Here is a 7,673-nt window from a genome sequence, read left to right as displayed (position 1 = left end):
GCCCTTCTGGGGGGGGGGGGGGGGGCCTGTGAACCGCTCGATCCCAAGCCCATGAAACCAGCCTGTTTAGTAAATGGAGCTCTCCTTAAGGATACAAACCCTTTGGCCAGGAGACCCCGACTCTGGAGCCTGTTTGTGCAGCTCTGAACTCTGGTTCTGTAGCGTCCTGGCTGGGTAACTCCTAGAAAGTCACTCAACCTCTCTGGGCCTCCCTCTCCCCATTGGCAAAGCAGAGATAAGGCCGCGGTAAGGAAGGATGGGCTAGCCTGTCATCATCAGGGAGGACCAGAAAAGACGGTGGCAATGAAAACTCTAAACACGGGTGGGACCCCGGCACCCAGATCTGGTGGCGTCCGTCACTGGGAGACAGGTGTTAAGGGATGTCACGCTCTGTTCCGCGACCCCTCCCATATATACACACTCGCGCATGCGCACGCACACAAACACACACACACACACACACACACACACACACACACACAGAGTGGCTACCCGCTTTCTCATCAGGCCCCAGCCCTGTCCCCTCAGGGTCTGGGGGGGCACCAACCGGGAGCAGACAAGGCCCTGCAGGGCGGCCGGCCTCCCTGGGCCGCCTCCGGAAGTGAGACAGCACATTCGTGTCCCAGGGACGAGAACGGGAAGGGCGGCCATTTGGCCAGGCCTGTTTCCTGTGGGGTTTCCCCTGCACAGAGCCCCGGGCCGGGGCCAAGGCCACTCCCCATCCCCAAAGGCACAAAAGGCCTGGGTCTCTGGTGGATGGGGCGCTGCCACGCAGGTGCCCAGGACCCGAGATGCCTATTACCAAAGTTGTGCCTCTCGGGCTCATGGGAGATGGTGTCCAGGGAGGGCCAAGTTCCTGGCGGCTGGAGGCTGAGGGGAAGATGGGCCCCTGGGTCGGAGGAGCCGGACAGGCCCCAGGCCGCACCGATGTATGTACTAGGCCTGAGTATGTTCTTGCAGACAGGGCGTGGAGGCTTGAGACCCAAGCAGGCAGAGTTTCTGCCCCCCCCACCCCCACCCCATGCTCCAAGAATGAATCAGGGGCAGCTTCCGCCGGGGGCGCCACCACCACCACCGCCCCCAAGCCTGGTCCCCAAATACTTTCCACCCTCTCGGAGCAGCTGGGATCGGAAAATACCGAGGGCTGCAGGCCCCGCCCTGCCCGCCACCGCCCGCCCTCCCAGCCTGTCACTAACGCTTTGCCTAATGGGCCTAGACTCTCCGCAGAGGCTCCCTGGGCCGGGCCCAGAGCCAGCCGCCAACCTGGGCTGCCCGGCCAAGTGCCGCCTGACCGCCAGCCCCCCATCCATTACCCTGATCCCACCACGGCGACCGTAGCAGCCGTCCTGAGGGGCTGCGCTCTGGGTGGAGACAGGCAGGACAGGGGGGCAAGTGGGTGGGCCCCCACTGCCCACCCGGGGCCGGCGGGGAGGGGGCAGGCCCAGGAAGGGGTGAGTAAGTGAGGACTGAATCACTTGTTATAAATAGGGGAACCGTGCAAGTCACATCCCAGCCCCCATTGCGCCCAGCCACGCCACACTCCAACCCCTGCCTTAAACTTCAGTCCCCCTAGGATCAGTCACGGAATTCCCAGGGGCCCCCCAAATCCACCCCGAGATCCCTTAACTGAGGGGCACACCCTACTGCCATGTTCACCTCTTGTCTTGTCCCGTAGGTCCACATCGTAGCCCTGGCCTGCCTTTATTTGGTGCAGGGGGAGGGGGGGGCTCTGGCCTCAAAGCGAGTCACTGGCTTCTGGGCCTCGTCTTCCTTCCTCAGCACCCCCAAAATCCCTAGGCCCGAGGCTGAGGGGCCCCCAGGACCCTCAAGGCATTCTAAGAGCGTGGGCGACCACAGTCCTGGATGGTGATGCCGACCCCAGGCCAGGGGAAGCCCAAGGGTCTTCGGGTCTCAGAAGTCAGCTTCCCGGACGCTCCGCACCCAGGCCCCCCATCCCAGACCACCCAGGCCCGCTCTGCCCAGGGCCACAGCTCAGTGACCACACCCAGGGTGGCGCCAGCTCCAGCACCCTGGGGCAAGGCGCCGCTGCAACATGACTCAGCCGTGCCCAGCATGGCGGCGTCCTTCTGTGCCCAAGGATTCCCACATGCCTACGCCCGCTGCCCTCTGTGTACGACCTCTCCAGGTGACCAGGCTTTTCCGACACATCTCCTTGTCCACCTGGGACACCTGATGGTGGGGGGCGGCGGAAAGGGTGGCCAGGGTGCCCTGAAAGGGATCCGAAGGCGAGGGCCTGCGACAAGGAGAAGCGCACGCTCTTCCGCTTGCTTTCCGATGCTCCCCATTTACAGACGGAGAAACCGAGGCCCAGAGGAATTCAGGGCCGGGCCCAAGGTCATGCAGCAAATCTAAAAGGAAAGTCAGGTCTGCTCCTGGCAGAAAGTGTATCCCGAGTGGAAAAGGGCAGGCCAGACGGCCCAGTGACGGGCAGGAAGGTGTCTTCCGGACCACCCAGCGTTCCCAGCAGTATTCTTCACCGCAGACAGAGCCCATCCGCTCAGCCTCCCAAGGTGAAGGGCACGCTCTGAAAAAACGCCTTAAGGTATATCCAAGTGCCGCCTGGGCCCGTAGGAAGCAGGTCGCCCCACTTACACCCGCCCCGACCGCGGGGCCAGTTACTGGGACTGCAGGAGCGACAGGGGGCTGCCCAGCAGCGGGGCCTGCCCAGACCGTCGGGCCGCCACTTACAACGGGCAGGGAGGGGTGGCGGGCAGGGGTGGGTTACAGGGTCCCCGGGAGGACCCCTGAAGCATCCGCCTCCGAGATTTCTCTCCAGCGAGCAAGGGTCTGCAGAGACTTGGAGGCCGGGCCAGCACAGACAGGCCCGACCCCCCGGACACGCCCTGTCACGCATGTGCTCCTCGTGCAGCCCGGAGCTATTTTAGGGCCCCCTCTGGGCCCACAGACAAGGCCTGCCGGTTGGGGTCTTGAAGGAGCTCCCAGAGGACACCCTGCAAGGGCAGAGGGCAACGGGTGCCCTTCTGGGAGCCGGGACGGAGCTGGCACCAGGCCCCGGGGCCCGTGCCTTCCCAGGACTGCGGCGTGTGAACACATGCACTCGGGCCGGCCCGGGCAGGGTGCGTGGGCGAGCGGACAGGGTGTGTCCCGCATCACCTCGCCTCTAAGCCGGGGCACCTGTTGGGTACTGCCCTCCAGCTCTGGCTGGCACGGGAAGAGCTGCCAGAGGACAGCCTTCATGCCAGGGGTCTCCCACACCCCCCAGCCTCACCCTCGCACAGCACCCGTCGCCGTGAACAGGCAGCTGGCGAAGGCTGGGGTGGGAAGGGGGCAGGTGACAGAGAGCCAGCTGCACCTTCAAGGAATTCGGGAGGCCGCTGGGCCTGGCTGGGCCTGGCCGGGCTGAATAGGCAAGTCGGTGTAGGGCTGGGGGCTCTGGCCCAGTGCAGGGGTCAGAGATCAGCGTGGGGCTCACCCTCTGCAATCCAAGGGCAAGCGGTCTCGAAGGGGCACAGGACTGGCTGTCAGCCCTTCAGGAATCTCCCACACCTGGCCCCCTTCCTAAGCAACCTTGAAGGAGCTCCTCTCTCCTGGGCCAGGAGGAGCCAAGAGGGAGGGGAGGGGTCCCCCAATTCCACCAAGCCAGGGCTACAACCCCATCTGCTCAATGAAAGGCCTTGCCTTCGCTCATTGGCTGACATGTCAAGAACTTGAACCACCCTGTCACCCACCTCCCCCCATCCACGGAACTCTGGGAGACCCCCACCCACTCCTCCAGCCCCATCCCCGCCAAAGCCCAGAGAGGCACCCCGGGAGCCCAGGCGCCCGTGTGTATTCATCCCTCCCCAACCCAACCCGGGCATATGCCCTCCCCCTTCCCACCCTGCCGCGAGCTGACTCCCTGCCCACCTGGACCTGCCCCAGTGTCTGGGAGACCCGCCCTCCCCACCACGCTCTCCAGGGTCTCCGGTGGGGGGAGTGGCCAGAGGTCCCCAGTGGGCTCCTGGAGAGGGGGTAAAGGTTGGGCTGCCCTTCCCCCGCTCCGTAGGGGNGTGCCCCCGGAGCCGGTCCGCCCCCACTTTCTCTCTCTGGTCCCCCAACTCAGCCCCAACTTTCTCCCTCCTTGTCCCGACTCCACCTGGGCCCCCCAAACCCAGCCCAGCTTCCCGGCTCCGGGTCCTGGACTCTAGAAGCAGCCCCAGATTTTAAGCAAAGGCTCTCCCTGCAGAAGGACAGAAGCAGGGGTCCTACAGCCCCTTGCACCCCCAAACCCCTCTTGGCAAAGTCCTGCCCCTGCACAGGAAGAGAACCCCAAGAGGCCGGGGGTGGGCAGGGGTAAGGGAGATGGGGGGGGTGTGAATGGCGCCAGATGGAGGACATGTTGCCACTGTGTATGTCCCCTTCCTTGGGAGGCATGGGCCTGGGTGTCTGGGTGTCTGCCAAACGCCAATCCCCACTTCCTCCAGTTCCTCAGTGCCTTCGCCAGCCCCAGGAAGTCCCTCCTTTTATCCCATCCACCCCCCTCCTGCTGCCCTTGGAGCCTCTGACCCCAGTCCAGGTGGTCCCTGGTCACGGTTCCCTCCTCGCTCTGGCTTCCCAGCATCCCCATCCCCCACCGCCCAGGGGCACCGGGCAACTCCCCACTCCTGGAGTATCCCTGGGATAGAGGCCCTCCCTGGGTCCCTCCCTCCTTCCCTGTCTGCGTAGGTCCCACCACATCCTCCGCCGACCTCCCCTCCACCGGGAGAAACACGGAGGCATTGTTCCCCAGGACAGGGGCCCTGCCTTGGGGCCTGGCCTCGTGCCCAGGTGGGGGGCCAGGACAAAACTAACCAAAGGAGGGGCGGGGTGCCCTCTGCCGCCAAGACGGCCTCCTTGGGCATGCCCAGCTGCCACTGCCCTCTCCAGCAGGGGCCGGGGCCGGGAGCGGGGAGGGGGGCAGATGGCCACCACTGCCATGCCAGGGCACATGGGGCTCTGGACACAGAGGGCCCTTCTCAGACCTGGGTGGGCGTTGCTTCGGGGGCCGTTTTTCTCCACCCGCTCCTAACGTTTCCCAAGTCCTATAATTGGGGGTAGGGGTCAGGCTCCTGGGAACTGGGGACCCAGAAGCAGGCCCAGGCAGGGGACCGACCGTAGGGGCTGGTTGGATGCCCCTGGGCCACCGCCGTACCCCAGAATCCCTCCGGAGTTCTCCATGTCCTCAGTTCAGCTCAGCCGGGCTCCCACCTTGGATCTTAGTGGGAACTGGGAAAAGCGGGTGGGAGCCACATCCAGTTCCCATTCCATGGGACCCAGCCTGGGGGGTTCCTGGGTCTTTCTTCTCTGTGGGGCCCAAGGGGGCAGGCTGGCCCAAGCTGCAGGATCCGGCAGGTCGGGGCAGGAGGGGGCAGAGCAGCCTGTGGGGCCCTGGGGGAAGATTTGGGGTGGCACAGAATTGTGGGGTACTTGCCACAAGGCCTCCTGAGCAGCTACAAGCAGGGGAATGGAGTTCTCGGAATCCGGGGTCTCCCTGTGGACACACACACACACACACACACACACACACAGGCTTATCATTTCAGAAACAGACCAAATAGAAAGTGACCAAATCACAACAAATTACAACCGCCCCTCCTCCACGCTGGCCCTCCAGAATACTTCCTTCAGACCCCAGAGCCGGGCCTCCCATCCAGAACCGTCCCTCTCCTGTCATTAGTCCAACGGGGCACACATTTAGGAGAAACGCCTCCTCCATGCAGTCCTCCAGGGATATCTGTGCCAAGGCCCCGTATAACCCCAGACCACCCACCTCACCAAGCATCCCTCAGCTTGGGGGGACCTCCGGTGCCACCCCCTCTCCCTCTGGATCCTCTGATGTGTGCCTCACATGCCCTGGTCCTGAGCCGGCCAGTTTACCCAGGGGCAGCAGCCACCAGGGATAGGAGTTCTCCAAACTGGCCAACCGATCCTTTGTCACGACGGGGAGGGATAGGGGGCCAGGGCCAGGGTGAGGCCAGATTAAGGGGTCAAGTGGCACAGGGCACACACACGCCCATCTGTTCATTCTTCATTGCCTGAGTGCCTGCTGTGTCCCAGGCACTGTGCTGGGCACTGGGGACCACAGCAGAGAACAAGCCAGAAAAAAATCTCTGCCCTCATGGGGCTGACATCTGTAGGGAAAACACACACAAAACCAGATAGATGGGTATAAAGACATGTTGTGTGTTGGGTGATCTGTGCCAAGGGAGAAGAGAAGGGGAAAAAGGAGATGAGGGCCGAGGGGGTGGGGGCCAGGTCGGGAAAGGCTGCCTGAAGAGAAGATGACACTGGAACAAAGGCTTTTAGGAGGTGAGGGAGGAGCTGTGCGGGCCTCTGGAGGAAAAGTTCAAGGTGGAGGGAACAGCCAGTGCAAAGGTCCCGAGGCCAGAACATGCCTGGGATGTTTGAGAAACAGTGAGGAGACCAGTGCGATGGAGGGAGGAGGGGAGCAGAGTGGAAGAAGAACTCCATTTCAAACCTTTGCTCCCCAACTTTCTACCTGAATATCGCTGGCTAAGTGATCACACCTCTCTGAACCTCAGTTTCCTTATGTTGAAAACATGCAGTCTGCAGTTATTACAAGGCTCTGAGATGACACAAGAAATCTCCCCAGGCCGGAGCCCGGGGTGGGGTCAAAGTTGGAGAAGCGAGTGCACGTAGGTGCGCCAGGTACTCGCAGCCATGTGGGCCTGGGACAGGGGTGCTGGGTCAAGGGACCCCCGACAGACCCAGCCGCCCCGGAGGTCACCCCGGCTCACACGCAGGGCCGCCTGCCGGGCCCCATGACAACGCTGCACACACAGACATCAAACAGGCCCTGCCGAGGAAGTCCCACGTCACTGTGGTTAGGGTGGCTCCTCCCAGCCCAGCCCCCCTGGCGCGCGCGTGTGCTCCTCCGTGCCAGTCAGGGCCTCTGCCTCCCATCGCCCCAGTGACAGGCTGTGTTGTGGACTGAATAGGGATCCCACCACCTGCCCCCTCCCTGGCCGGTTCCAGGGGAAGGACGTTATGAGGTGTCCCCAGTTCACTGCCACGGACCCTTCCATTCAGCCACCCCGGGCCCGTGTGAGAGCACTGGGGATCTCTAGGGCCCAGAGAAGCAGAGGCCCCAGGGATCTGAGGGGACCCCCCAGTCTGGCGCCTGAAGTCCCTAGGGCAGCGTCTGGGTGCCGCTCAGGGGCACTGGAGGGGTGAGTCAGACAGGAATAGCCCCTAGGCCTGGCCCAGCCCCCACCCGAGGACTGACTCACCACCCACCCCGCACCGGATGACATCAGGACCTGGCCCTGCCACCCTCGCTTGGCACCGCGCCAGAATGGGGGCGCCCAAGAGGTGTCACATCTGGCTGCCCTCTCCCCTCGGACTGGGACCTGGCAGGCGCAGGGTTAAGGAGGGGCCCTCCTGGGGGTCTCCCCCGTAATCCCATCCCCCCCCTTTCCCGGGGATTTCGGGCCCCAGCCCCTCTGACGTCACTGGGGGTTGCTATGGCAACTGGCCGAAGTTCCCAAATAAAATTACCGCGGGCGGGTTAAGTTTCCTAGGAGGCAGCCGACGGGTAAACAATGGCGGTGGCAGGCGGGGCCGACGAGGGGCCATCTCCCCCTCATCACTCTGCTGGGACCCGGGGGTCCCCACGTTGGGGAGCAGCGGCGTCCCCCGGCCCCCCCGGACCC

This window comes from Crocuta crocuta, unplaced genomic scaffold, assembly GCF_008692635.1.
Source record: "Crocuta crocuta isolate KB4526 unplaced genomic scaffold, BGI_CrCroc_1.0 scaffold693, whole genome shotgun sequence".
NCBI lineage: Eukaryota > Metazoa > Chordata > Mammalia > Carnivora > Hyaenidae > Crocuta > Crocuta crocuta.
Note: the sequence above shows the minus strand (reverse complement) of the source record.